The sequence below is a fragment of the Macaca nemestrina genome, chromosome 2 (assembly GCF_043159975.1).
Source record: "Macaca nemestrina isolate mMacNem1 chromosome 2, mMacNem.hap1, whole genome shotgun sequence".
In the NCBI taxonomy this organism is placed as follows: domain Eukaryota; kingdom Metazoa; phylum Chordata; class Mammalia; order Primates; family Cercopithecidae; genus Macaca; species Macaca nemestrina.
This window is the reverse complement of record NC_092126.1, coordinates 202,134,916-202,149,855: the sequence shown is the minus strand read 5'-3', so window position 1 is coordinate 202,149,855 and position 14,940 is coordinate 202,134,916. Positions and strand designations below refer to the sequence as shown.

General features: G+C 38.0%; 1 protein-coding gene and 1 pseudogene across 25 annotated transcripts in view; one reads left to right on the top strand and one right to left on the bottom strand.

Moving 5' to 3' along the window:
- The window catches only part of LOC105485558 (roundabout guidance receptor 2), a 1,382,758-nt gene that overhangs the window by 1,037,888 nt on the left and 329,930 nt on the right, over positions 1–14,940 (top strand). Inside the window, exon 1 of one of the 25 annotated variants that reach the window (XM_011747913.2) lies at positions 6,469–6,509. The exons of 23 other annotated variants lie outside the window; for them this stretch is intronic. The gene's annotated coding sequence lies outside the window, so the exon portion shown is untranslated. Of the gene's footprint in view, positions 1–6,468; positions 6,510–6,584; positions 6,811–14,940 lie in introns of those variants that run through there. One more of the 25 variants, XM_071089598.1, reaches the window with a different exon arrangement.
- LOC105485555 (non-selective voltage-gated ion channel VDAC1-like) lies at positions 5,314–6,212 on the bottom strand (annotated as a pseudogene).

Below are 14,940 nucleotides of genomic sequence, written 5' to 3'. Positions count from 1 at the left end.
CAATACTGTGCTATTGTATGTGCACTAGAAATATCCTGGTGCTTTTGGTAGCTCCAATCAGATATGTCTTATATATGATTTGTCAGATTCCACAGATAAACTGTATTTTTGCAAAACTAGATTTTAAAAGATTTAGTCAATTAGAAAATATATGTGGCTATTTAATTGGCTTCTACTGTTTTGCTCTTAACTCATCTAAGATCTAATGCTAAGACCATCATATCATCATGATCTTTGGTGAGAATATAATTGCTGAAAATGTTTTGAAACCACTGGGTCAGTGATTAAGAACAAAAAGGATTCAGTGTGAAATCAAAGTTCCCATACAGCAGTCGTGATTTACAGGAAATGGGGATTTAACTGGGTTCACTTGAAAAGTACTGAATCTTAACTTCTCAGGATTCTTGTGGTATGTTAGTAGGATATGCTTTAATGTGGATCACTAATCTCTTTCTCATAATCATTTGTTTCTAGTACACACCTATCTCATTCTTTCATCTTTTAATACATCACTCAAAACAAATGACTCAGGGCTGGGTGCAGTGGGTCACGCCTGTAATCCCAACACTTTGAGAGGCCGAGGTGGTCAGATCACTTGAGGTCAGGAGTTGAAGACCAGACAGACTAACATGGTGAAATCCCGTCTCTACTAAAAACATAAAGATAGCTGGGTGTGGTGTTGCCTGCCTGTAATCCCAGCTACTGGGGAGGCTGAGGGAGGAGAATTGCTTGAACCTGGGAGGCAGAGGTTGCAGTGAGCTGAGATCACCCCACTGCACTCCAGCCTGGGTGACAGAGCAAGACTACGTCTCAAAAAAGAAAAACACAAATGATTCAGAAAATTTTAAAACTTGTTAAGTTTTTATCCTTCTGGAGCATATATATGTGACAGCCCGTTGAATTCCAGATGTTTTTCAGCTTATTTTTGTATCTAACACCTGATACTTCATAAATAAAAACAGGTAGAAGTTTTGTTTACTGAGTATTTTTGTGATTACATATCTAGATAACTTTCAAAATGACCAGTCAGTGGTTTTAAGTATGTTTTGATCTCCATCTTGTATCATATCATTCATGTATTGTTGGCAAGTGATGAGTTTTACCTGTATTAGTTGGCAGCATTTTATGAAGCCAGTTTTATAAGTGCCTTTAAAGAAATAGAAAATCTCCCATGGCTGTCTCTAAGCAAGGACACAAGAGAAGGTGAATGAGGGTGTTTTAATGTTTATTTTTTGTCTTACCTTTCAATTCACACATAAACCAATATGGAAGTAGTAATATCTAATGTAGAAAATAGAAACCTATATATTTTTAAAGATTTTTGAGTGAGTGTGACTAGACAAGTCAGATAATTTATCGTTTTCATTCTTAGGCCATAAAGATCCCTCTGGCAAATTGAAGAGTTTAATGACTACATATTTTCTTAAACTTTAACTGTCTTCAGTGAAGGGTACACATAGTTTGCACTATTGGTGAGTGAAAATGTCTAACTTGAGCGAAGAGAAAACAGTCCTCCTCTACCATGAGAGTGAACAGAGACATACATGTCAGAATTCAAGATGGCAGCTACTCCTGGAAATTATGCAACACACACATTTTAAAAATTCAGAAATCTTAATTATCACCAAATCTAACGAAGCTATGACCTTTATTTACCTTTTCTGTTGACTTTTAGACTCATGGTTTATTTCGTAGCTGACAATACAAAGCTTATCTTCATTTCTTAAAATTTCTAATTGGAACCTAGCAGCTGCATCCATAAAAGAAAATGCTTCTTGTAGCCTACTCCACTTTCCATCAGACAAAGATGAAAGGGACAAGAGAAAGCCGAAGTGTCCATTTGTTATTTCAAGTACCAATTTTTATTTTATCACTCAGGATGGGTAAGGGATGCTGTGTTAACAAACAGTCCCCAAATTTCAGTGGTTTTTCCATTTAATTTTTTAATTGATACATAACAATTGTACATATTCGTGAGGTATATAATAATGTTTTGATACATATAATATGCAATAATTAGGGTAATTAGCATAGCTATCATTTCAAACATGAATCATTTCTTTGTGTTGGGAGTATTCTGTATGGTCCTTCTAACTATCTGAAATTATATAGTGTATTATTGTTGACTATAGTCATCCCGTGGTGGTATAGAATACTAGAACTTATTCCTCATATCTAGCTGTAATTCTGTATTTTTTCACAAATCTCTTCCTATCCCTACCTTCCCCAACCATTCCCAGTCTCTAGATCAGTGTTTTTTTTGTTTTATTTTGTTTTGTGTTTTGTTTGTTTGTTTTTGAGACAGAGTCTCGCTCTTGTCGCCCAGGCTGGAGTGCAATGTTGCAATGTTGGCTCTCCACAACCTCTGCCTCCTGGGTTCTAGCAATTCTCCTGCCTCAGCCTCCCGAGTAGCTGGGATTACAGGTGTGCACCACCACGCCCGGCTGATTTTGGATTTTTGGTAGAGATGGGGTTTCTCCACATTGGTCATGCTGGTCTCAAACTCCTGACCTCAGGTGATCTGCCTGCCTCGGCCTCCCAAAGTGCTGGGATTACAGTGTGAGCCACCGTGCCCAGGAAGGATCACTGTTTTTAAAAGCAAACTTTTTTTTAAAAAGGTCTAAGGTCTATCAGTCCTTGGGCTACATGCCTATTTCAGTTTGGCCGGGGCCTTGCTCTGGCATAAGTGTTGACTTTCCTTCAGTATCCAGGGTGAAGGAATGTTGACACCCTGGTGATAGTGGCTGAGAGAAAGGAGAGTTCTGGAAGCTTTTGTATCAACATAAATCCCTCAGCCCATAGTAATGCATGCCATATTCTGTTATAACTCATAGGTTACAAGTCACATACCACACACAACCACAAAGAAGTCAGAAGGCAATCTAGCCATGTTTCTGGAGGGAGGGGCCCACCACAAACATTCCGCAAGCACTGAAAATGATTATCCATATACCACCTGCAAATTGAAAACCCCAACTTAGATTCCATTGCTACCCATCTTACTTATTCTACATGCTGACTTGACTCCATATTTTAGTTACTGACTTTTTAAAGAATTGCATCTAGCATTTGGCCTTCTTCTTTAAGCAGAGTTCTCTTTTATATGTTACTGATGTGTTTTTGTTTTAAGGTGTTTTATCTTAAGTCAAAACCAACACTAGTGACTATGTCATTAGTTACTAAGCCTAATAATTATAACATTGATTCAACAGGATTAAAATTTATGCATGAGATTCTGCTATCAGGTTGTTCAGGGAGATGTTCTGTGACTCCAAGACTTAACAGTTTCTGTGTCTTGCATGTCATTTTACAAATATACCAGAGAATAGACTGCGAATCATAGAATTCTAATATCACAGGGTTGACAGGGAAGTGTTAGAAAATATATCATCTATTTCTTGTATTTTGACAAGATTGTACACAAGGCATTATATATCAAGCCATTGAGGGTGGGAGAGCAGAGAGAGAAAATTATTTCCCAAAATTGTTTCATTCAGTTCATCATAGAGCAAGGTTATCCCATATAACTGCTGTAGGGAATGTGGGTAGGGTTTGTCTTGTGAAAAACAAACTTATTTTTGTTTTGTATTTATCTCATTAGCAAAATTAGTATTAAGTTTATGAATATTCTGAATAATAAAAACAATGAAAATAAAACAATGTGGTATAGGGAGAAGAAAGCTGGATCACATTACTGTGATTCCGGAAGTGCCTTAATGTCTTCAAAGCCTCAGTTTCCTTCTGTGTACAATGGAGGAAACAAAAATCAACTTTTTGCAAACTAATAATATGAACTTGGAACTACACAAAGGTCTTATCTGCAGAATAGTCTTAGAATAGCGACATAAGTAGAAGCATGGTAAGTGTAACTATATATAAACAAGCACACAATTTTAAATGGAAATTAAATTTCATTATTTAGACCACATTGATTTTTATCAGATCAATCTACTCTCACATATTTGAGTTACAAGGTCTGAGGGTGAATGGCGTTGTGTGATGAATTCCAACAAGTCTGGGCTTTACTTAATCAAATTTTACAGTGTTGGACCAAACAGTAAATGCTTGTGAAGTTGATTCGTTCGTCTCTCAACTTTGAGATGCTTAATCAAATAAAATCATAAAATTTAAAAGCTAGAAGTGACTTTGAATTCATATCCTCTAATCCCTTCACTCACATTTTTTTTAAAACTGTGCTGTTATCAGTTAGGAATTTTATTCAACTGCTAGTAAAAGATTTTTGAAAGTTAATGCTGTATACAAATTATGAATATATACCTCCAATGTTTTGGCAAGTTTCTTGGCCTTCCCAATGTAACTGGCTACATGGATGGCAAGGTTTGCACAGCATCTTATGTATGGAATAATAAGAATGACATTCAACGAAGAAAGCTGATTTAAAAAAGAAAGAAAAGAATGATAAAAGGCAAAAGGGTAAGAGGCTGATGAGTTTGTTTCATTTTAAAAAGAGCCAGGGTTTTTTGCTTGTAACTTATTGCCCAGCATTTTTTTTTTTTTTTGAGGTTTCAATACTTTATTCAAGTTTCTGTAAGTGATGTTAATTACAGCATTTGAAGGGATCTAATTCCACACAAAATGGAAGACTCTAGAATGTACCCATTAAACTGTTAAAAAACAAATTGATGAGAATACAAAAGAAGTCCAATTTAGCTTCTGACTGTTGTCACCATGTGATTACAATCACACAGACTCTTCCAAGCTTATAGCTGGAGCTCCTAGAAGCTATTTCTTACTCTGGTGCAAGGGCAAAAAAAACACAACACAGTAAGGAATAAGTCCTGAATTACTGGCTTCATCACATCCACCTTCTCCACCCCAAAATGGCAAAAAAGAAACAGTGACCACAGCCTGCAGACCATTTGGTGTAAAAGAGGTGACCACGATGAACTGGGGTGGGAACAGGTCATGAAGATCTGTCTAAAAAGTCTCATTCAGGTGAGTTTGTACACACTGTCAAGCAGCGAGTCTCTCTTCAATTAGGGTTAGGAAACCAAGGTTCAATTCTCAGGAAATCATAATTTAATTCATTTACTCACTATGAATTTACAAAGTGCCTACATATTATCACCTACCACTTGAAGGCATTTCTAGATAAAAAAGAAACCTGGCATCTCAAAGGGGCTATCGAGTTCCCCCCAAGTCTACCACTGAAAGTACCTTTTTTGGAAATGGCGTTTCTTCTGTCCCTCTGAAAGGGTAATATCCTAAAGCTGAATCATCTTTAACCTGGCGGTCTAATATGTGTAGCAATACTTGCATCCCAGACATACAACATTAAAAGATACACTAAATTCTGAAGGTAGCTATGCTGCAAAATAGTTTTAAATTAAACACTTGTACAGTATCCGTTTATGCTTGAAATTTCAGTCCTAGACCAAGCTCGTGGCCACCAGCATTGACGTTCTTGCCATACAGGAGAGCTGACAGTGTCAGTTTGATACCTGGCTTTAGGGTCTGAGTGTATCCTAAACCTATCAGGCTGGAGTTGTTCACTTTAGTCCAGAAGCAGGCATGAGGGTCAATCTGATACTTGCCTGTTACTCTGAAGCACGTGTTACTGTTCTCTGCTGTCCAGACGAGAGGGACAGCGGTCTCCAACTTCTTGTTCACCTTCTGGGAAATGGAGCCACCAAACTCTGTCTGTCCCCTCATTCACATTAGTGTGAAGCTGGAATTCATCAGTCTTGGAGCCAACCGCACCGTTGCTCTGGGTCACTCAGGAAGGACTTTGCAGTCTCAAAATTCATCTGGTAGCCGGCCAGCCAGGCCTGTAACCCGGCAACCCAGCACCGGCGCACCCCGGATGGAAGGCCCGGCCACGTGGAAATGCACGTCACAGCCCCGATCAATGTGCTCCCACTTGTACCCTGTCTTGATTTTAGCATTTTCCCCAGGGTTAGGGGAGAAGGATGAATGGAAGGTCAGCCTCAGTCCACGGGCACGCTGGCCGTCCACGGTCATCTCGGTGCCTCGTGTATTGTCGGGGTTCCATTTCTCCGTGGGCCTCCAGCCGCACTCGTCCGTCTGTACTTGGGTTCCAGACCGCCCGTCACTTTGGTGATCTCAGTGTTGGCTGAGCCTGAGCCTGTGAACTCCACTCAGATTTCGTATTCAAATCAAGCTTTGTTAAGCCAGTCCACAGCCCTTGGTGAAGACATCCCAAGATCCGCCTATGTGGGGGGCACGGCCATCTTCCGCTGCAAGGCGGTGGCTGGGGCTGCGCGGGGCCGGGCTGGGGGCCCTGGGGGGTTCGGCGGGGGCCGGGCGGAGTTCGGCGGGGTTCGGCGGGGCTCGGCGGGGTTCGGCGGGGGTTCGGCGGGGTTCGGCGGGGTTTGGCGGGGCTCGGCAGGGTTCGGCGGGGGTTCGGCGGGGTTCGGCGGGGTTCGGGCGGGGGCCGCACAGGATTCGGCGGAGGCTGCTCGGGGGCCGGGGCGCGGAGACAGGAAGTTGTCCAACATTTTCATACAAGGCCCCACATTGTGAAGAAGGTGGGGGGATGTAATTCATTTTACTTTATTTTTTTTTGAGGCAGGGTCTGGCTCTGTCGCCCAGGCTGGAGTATAGCGGCATAGTCTCCGCTCGCTGCAAGCTCCGCCTCCCGAGTTCAAGCCGTGATGGTGCCTCAGCTTCCGGAGCAGCTGGAATCGCGTGCACCGCCATTTTTTAGTTTAGTAGAGATGGGGTTCGCCATGTTGGCCCGGCTGGTCTGGAACTGCTGACCTCGGGTGATTCGCCACCTCAGCCTCCCGAAGCGCTGGGATTGCTGGCCTGAGCCACCACGCGCAGCCGGTGATGTAGTTTTATGACTGGTCACCTTATGTATTCTTCCAATACTCTAGTTCCATGAATAAAACATAGAATAATACAGATACTGCATTAGGAACATCTGCTGCAGGGGCCCGTTTGACCATTATGGATGACGTTATGAATACAAATATTTATATTTTTTATGTTTGCCATTATGTCTGTTCTGGAATATTAGCAAACCAGAATCCTAATTAGCAAGAGACTATATAAATTGAAATCATGCATTTTAAAGTAAAACAAGTTGATTCAAACTAGGACTCACCACTTGCACAAACTACTTAGCACAAATTACTTAAACCTGGATGTTCTCATCTATGAAATAAGGACTTTATAAGGTCAAGTACTAAATTAGATAATATATGTAAAGTGAAATGCCTAAATACAATGCCTAGGATGTAGTAATTGCCCTGTAAGTTGTAAGTGCTACCGTGAAACAGCCAATGATCTCTACTACATATTATGATTGAGAAATTAAAGATGGTTGACATTTTATATAAATCAATGTCAAGGTAATATTATTTATGAAATTATTGTACTTAAGGTCATCAGGATTGCTTTCGTGCATTTGAGACTCTTTTCTTAGATGACAATAGTTCTAATCCATCTTCTATCAAAGTCTATATTTCTCCATTTAAATCTGGCAGATCCGTCTTCTAGAGACATGGCCAAGTCAATGATTTTGATTAGTCTGTGCTCCTTACCCAATAATATAATACCTGGAAAGTAATTATGTTTCTATTTTTCATTTTAATCTGCTCTTGCCATATTGACAATATGGGCAATGGCCAAGTCCATTATGAGCTTAATTGCTTATGTGCCAGGTGTTAGGAAGTTCATTCTTTGAATCTAACGAAAGTAAAAGATAAAGTCACAGAATTCTGGTTCATTTTATGCATACATTATTCTAACTCTGGATAAATAATTAACCGTTCTTTTATATCCTGTATTGTTTAATGTCTCCCTTGCCCAGAAATAAGGATTTTTATTAGAGTGACTTCAGTCACTGATGAGGCATACATACAGAAGTCTCCTGTTAAGTAAGACTAGAATTTGTCTTTGGGCCTTTTTAACGTTTCTGCAAACTGATAACCCAATTGCTCATGCTGATTGACAGAACAACATTGAATATCTAAGTAGTCTAGGCCTTTGTTCGTTAGAATTTGTCCTTTTGAGGTCCGTTGACTGGAAAGTTTGTACTACGATTGAGTGTGCTACAAGTAAGACAGCTTCAATTGAAGCCTCTGAAGAGGAAAGGAAAATAACAAAGAAAACTCTTTTGTATCTTTTCCCATTATCAATAATGCTTGGAATGGACAGTGGTGGTGAAGGACAATATAGAATATGCCTTTTTTTCCATGTAAAACTTCAATATGAAATTATTCAAATGAATCTCTGACTATGTCATAATGTCTGCATTCTGCAGGTATGTTTGAAACAGATTTTAATGGATGTTGAGTGGCTTCCATTCACCCACTTATGTTTGAAAACACACTTAGAGACTCTGTTGAGAAGGTTGCTTATGCTATTGCTCCTCCTTTTCTGTTGCTGTTCAGTCTGCCCCCAAGTGGTAGAGAGCCTAAGAACCCAAAAAGATAGCAACGTGGTCAATCCATGACTTACGACTGCAATTGTATGCCTGATTGATTTTTGTTGGTATACAACAGCTGAGCAATTTGAAATTTGTCACATGGAATATGAATTCACCTGTTCAAATCATGGCAGTATAATAATTCTTGAAATTGCAACTGTATATTTTAATTCAATACACCAAGTAAAGAAATTTCAAGACATAAAGCCACCATTCATGAAATAGATTTCTAAAGGCTTATGTGGGGATCATTTTCTTTCTCTTTCCCCCTTGTTTTAAAACTCCTCTCCCCACCGTGGCCTTATACTGGAAGACATTTTTACTCTTGATTTCTAGCAATTGCTGGCTGGTATTGTTGAGTTTTAATGTTTCAGTGTGATTCAGAACTCTGACCATTTTCAAGTTCTTAGGAGCCCTCTTGTCTCATTTTTAAACATGGCCTTTGGGGAATGACAGTGATTGTGACAGATGGTAAAGGAATAAGATTGCACTTTGGCGCTGCTTCTGTCTTTGCCTCTTGATCTTTTCCCACTTTCTCAAGGCAAATTATAGATTTCCTTTTGCCTCTAGAGGGACGCAAATTGCAGTTGCCAGTTATATGGTTCTTTGTTTCTCTTTCTAGCTCTTAGGAAAAAAAAGGACTCTTATTTAATTAAACATTGTCATTACATTTATTGTTGATGAAGGGTACTGATTTGTATGTTGGCCAAATATCTGACCAGACAACGGAGAGGACTTGTTGAACTACAGACAAAAAAAAAAAAAAAAAAAAAGAAAAAAGGAAAAAAAAACTTTTATTGCGTTTGAAGGTAGCTTCCCTCTAGTGGCAAAACCTGGTACTTCACTTGTAGATTACAAGCAATTTTTTAAAAATCTTTCTTTTTATTATCTCTTTTTAAAACATTATCTGATATGTATAATTTATATATCACACATTTTAATGAATGTGGCTTGCAACTAAAATCGAGGTTCCTAAAAAGTTTAGAAATCTTTTTTTAGTTATTAAATTCATAATTTTAGGTATGCAAAGTAGGCAAGGTGCTTTACTGTTCATTTTGTTCTTCGGTAATCCCATACATACAACACACAATTCCAAATGAAAGGATTCTAGTTGACTAACAAGATAGTTAATAAAGGGGTTCTAGATTTTTTTCATAATTTATCAAAGGAATATGAAGGAATTTTAAAAGTATCACATAAATTTGGGTGGTGGGCATATTGCTTGCTGTACTTCTCTGTATATTAGGAATATTTTAGGCTGGGCACGGTGGCTCATACCTGTAAACCCAGCACTTTGAGCGGCCAAGGCGGGAGGATCACTTGAACCCAGGAATTCAAGATCTGCCTGGGCAACATAGGGAGACCCCATCTCCAAAAAATAAAATAAAAAATAAAGAAATTAGCCAAGCGTGGTAGCATACCTGTGGTTCCAGCTGCTTAGGCAGCTGAGATAGGAAGATCACTTGAGCTCAGGAGTTCGAGGTTGCAGTGAGCTGTGATTATGCCACTGCACTCCAGCCTGGGTGACAGAGAGACCGAGACCCTGTCTCACAAAAAGAAAGAAAGAAAAAGGAAAAGTTTTATACTGGAAAAATTTTAGAGAGAGGTGATAGACTCACTAGATAGTTAAAATTTAAGTATTAGAATTTAAAGGGCAATAGAGATCAAGTGTTATAGTTTTAACTTGAACTTATTTGTTCACATTCATGTAACCACTAGGAAAGGATTTAAGCAATGCCAAGAATGTGCTATAATTTAGACAATGTGCAGGAAATACAAGGACAACTAAGACAGGCAAGAGGCAAGTGAACAGAGAACTGAGCAAAGAGATGAGTGCTACTAGAAATATGTATAACAAACTAAGGGAGCATACCAAGGACAGAGTGGTCCTTTGTTTGAGACGGACGAAAGGACAGTTAAGTACAGAAGATAGATGTAAATGATCAAATGTTTGGGCACAGTGCACGGGTATTTTCCATGCAGATAGCACCATGGGAAGTGGTTCTGAGCAATCAGGAGATAACAGGGCTTCAAGTGTGGAAGACTTAAATGGAGAGAGCTGAGAGAGACTTGTTGTTAATAACTTTGCTAGAGCAAGTCCTAAGCAGGCACTGTTTTATACCATAATACATAATCAAATGAGAGAAGACAAGGTTTGCATCCCCAGGCTCCACACATGACTATGAATAATCTTATAAATAATAGATTCATTCACAAAACACAAGATAGTCTAGAATAACCGAATGAAATGATGTTTTTGTGCTTCTTTGACTTCTGACCAAACACAATGTTCCTTGGAAGGAATTATGTTTGACACTATATTGTATGAGTGGAAAGAGATCTGTAATGAAGAGGGGCTCAAATTTGAGTATCACTGAGAAAATTTGCTTCAACAGAGGTCTGGTGATGGGAGAATTAAGCATAATCAAAAGCTCTAGTTGCATTCTGAAGTCAATTGGAAGTTGTCAGTCCTAATTGGGAGTGGTGTTTGTCTAACACAATGCTTAAGACATTTTTTGATGGCAAAATTTCACAATATAAAGGAACATGACACAAGGTCAGAAGAAATGTAACAAATTGATGACCAAGACCTAGGCAAACTGTAACTAAGGAAATGGGATGTCAGGAGAGAAATTGAAACTTGTTTAGATCATATCCATACTTGGTTGGATGGGCTGTATTTTATAGATATTTTCATTCTTGAATATTTTAGTTTCTAAGACCTTTATTATGAAACAAGAACATAGGTATAATATATATGTCATATATAACATATATATTACAGTTATAAAGAAAAGGGTATGTAATTACTTGTATCAAATAGTGTTTTATCCCACTCTCTCCATGCCCATAAACATATTTCCCACACTGGCTCTCACCCATGTTCACTCCCAGCTTTACATATTCAAGGACTATGACCTTCATGCCCCAAACACATTAACCCTTCTTTGGCAATACTCACCTGCTATTGACTTTTCATACTCGCTCTCCTGAGTTGAGCCTTAATTGTATCTTATGACAGTTATCTCAAGACCCTGATATCAGGTATAAGATGAGATCACGTTTGTAATCTAATGCTAATAGAATAGCACATTTGCATTTTGACCTGTTCTTTCTTCCAAAATTAACCAAGAAAAATAGCTTTTCTGTAGAACATAAGCTATTTGAGAAAATGTGTGTCAAATGACTTCATCATCATTTAATCACACCAAGTACATGCCTTTGGACTCTATTTGTGTATAGAGCTAAACCACTATTTGATAAATGTTTGCAATACTGATAACAAATTTCTTAGATAATTGGGCAATGTTATTCTTGTCTATTAAAGAGAAAACTCCTGAAAATGTTTACAAAGCCCATTGCTTCATCACACACAAACACACACACACAAACACACCACACACACACACACACACACACACACACACACACACACACACACACAATTTTCAAGCTTTGAAAGGCTCATGCATAAGACAAAGGGTATTTTCAGTAGGCTTGGAAATCACTTGGCATTTTTGAGATTTGCCAAACAGCTTGAGATATTTAAAAATATTTTTGTTCAATCAAATTCCAAACATCTTTTTCCAAGAACTTTTTTTAGGTCAATTTTTATAACCATGTGTAATTTCAAGAAAATTTAACCCATATGTTTGTTTCTGTGAGTATATATTCAGATTGATTTATAACACAGATGTATTTCTCTTAACACTGGTGTATGAAGAAGGCGAGAGGGTCTCCCAATTTGCTGCTTGGGACACTCCACAGCGAGACTTTAGATTAATGATCACAGACTATAACCCAGTTCTAATCTTAACACAGTCTCCATGATAAAAGTCACAGGGGACTGACTCTAAGTGTCAGCAAAAGATCCAATCCAGGTACTGCAGTCTGTTGATGAATGTATGTTCCTAGCATGGACTCAAAAGATGGAACTCCGATTATGACTGTATAGCACTGTGAGATTGAAGCCGTTACTCCGATTATGACTGTACAGCACTGTGAGTTTGAAGCCGTTAAGCGCTGCTAAAGGTCTTCAACTGTAATGAAAAACTGCATCTGTGCGTAATGATACTTACTGGCAAAATAGGACTGTGACCTGCCAACATATTCCATTATTTTTTGTAGCATCGAGTATAAAAGTAGACCTGTTGTCCTGTTGTAGGGAAAGTAGAAACACAAGTCAAAATACTACCATACTTTACAGGGATAGCAAAAATGAAGTTTTAAGCTAGCGTGTGTTTCCTGTAAGTAAGTCTTAAAATTAAATGGAAGTAGAAAAACTCTAATGAGAACCTCAGATTCAGCCAATGTGCCACCTTAGAAGTAAGTGATACTCTCTCCATGGTCAGGATGCTGTAAGTAGGAATGGATAATAACAGGATGTCAGAGTAAGTGCCAAGTGGAAGGAAATTAAAGTATAATTATGATGTAAGGGGGCAGACATAGGTAATTTAAAAAACAAGAATATTTTAGAAATAAGAAATGATTCATAAGTATTTCTTGTGAATGCAAACCAAAAGTCAGATATCACATTCATAATGACGTCTGACTCTATCCAAATACTCACAGCATTTTCAGGGAAAAAAACATACTATCTGATCCTGAATGTTGTGTCTACAGAGGAAAGAAAATGAACCTGTTTACTAGAGGGAGAAATTCCAGTGACTGAAGAAGTCAAACAACTTTTTGAACTCTGAGAGTCACCTTAGCTGTTCTGCTTCAGGGTTTTGGCAACATAACAACATCTTTATGAATGTTACCTTATAGAATGTTAGTTATACCAGAGCAGACGCAACTGGGGATTTGACAATTCTGCCACACTTTGACTGGACTGACATTTCCTTAGCAGTAACAAGCTGCTACTGTCTGGTGCCATGGGGGCCCTGGGCTTGATTTAGGAGCACTGACATTGACTGCTTGTTATTTCATATCTTAGAGCTGTCAGGAGGCAACTGATGTCAGCATAAAATTATTTGATAGCTCTGCATCTTGGGCAAAATGTGAATCTATTGATGTTATAAAATAGCCATCAAATTCTTGGAATTAGGGGGTGGAGATAATTGAGAAAGAAAACTCACCTGGTTTATTGTTATATAATCTTTTGTTTAAAACTTGGTTCACGTATACATGAACTGTAACTATTAGGCACATACTGGTTGTATGCATTAAATTACATTCTCATCTAATTCTAACAACAGTTTCAGAGGATAAATAGTATCATGCAAACAATCTGGTTCCAAGATCCGTGCTTTCACCTTGAGTCACATGGTTTTTCCCACGGAATTGAAGATCCTAGAGTAATAGAATTCTTTCCTGGAGCAACCGATGATTTTTTTCTTTAGTTTTAATTTCAGAAATCAGTTGTTCATTTTATTGAGGGAAAATAGCAATTAGCGCCTAGTATGATCTGATAAATACTCACTGAATGAAAATTGGAACTTTTTATCATCCTCATAGCTTTTCTGGAGTAACCATGTAACCAATGGAATGATTCTAGTCATAAATGGAGTTGGTCAATGACTAATTCTCTCATTACATTACTCACTTTAACACATTATTTGAGAACACTTGGAAAATTTGAGGAGTAGTGAGTAAATGTGCGGAATTTTGTGATTAATAATCTCAGTAATAAAGACTATTAGAAGCTCAGAAGCTCTCACAAAATAAGCAAGAAATACCAAATTTATGAATTGTAGCCCAGTTTACCATTCTGTTGATCAAATCACTTATTTTTAAACATAGTGATCTTCTTCAAATGTAGCCATTTCTAAAGAATGCATTTGCTTCTTTCTCAAAATCACCTGCTAACCCCCAAATCATTTTCATTTATAATATTTTGTATATCCATTGATCTTGTTTTGTGGTGTTTAAAAGTATAACCTTTTAATGTTTTTTGTTTAACTTGAACAATGACAGATCACAATTTAATTTCTAGAATGTGTCTTTGTATGCGAATGTGTTTCTTTTTTTCAAACAAATCACACAGATCTAGGGGATGTGATTCTCTAATTTGAGCTCAGTATATACCAGTTGAAAGCATTTAGTTGTGATTAAAACAGATTGAAGGAGATAATCCCTCTGAGAAAGCAGCTTCAAATAGCTTAGCAGTGCTTCTTCAGGGATAAGAACTAACACAACACAAGCTAATTCCTGCAAAGTCTCCCTGGTGGTGCTGTAGACGTACCTTTCTTTCGTTGTTTTTCTTCCTTATTGCATTCTATTTGAATTCCTCTTGAATATGAATTCTGATTTAATAATAGTTTACTCATTTTGTTTTCCAAGAACCAACATTTACCCTTTTGTGTTAACTGATACAGGGAGATACACTTCATATAATATTAATAAATGAAGAGTGTGCAGGCAGTTCTCAATTTGTAATTGAATGATGTAAAAGTTCATAGGTAAGTCATAGACAATTTAGAACTCAGGATAGAATTTATCATGGAAATGCTGTTCTATAAAATTTGATTTCTTTGTTAACCCTTCAAAGCCTATTTAACTCATAATGTAGCTGAATATAC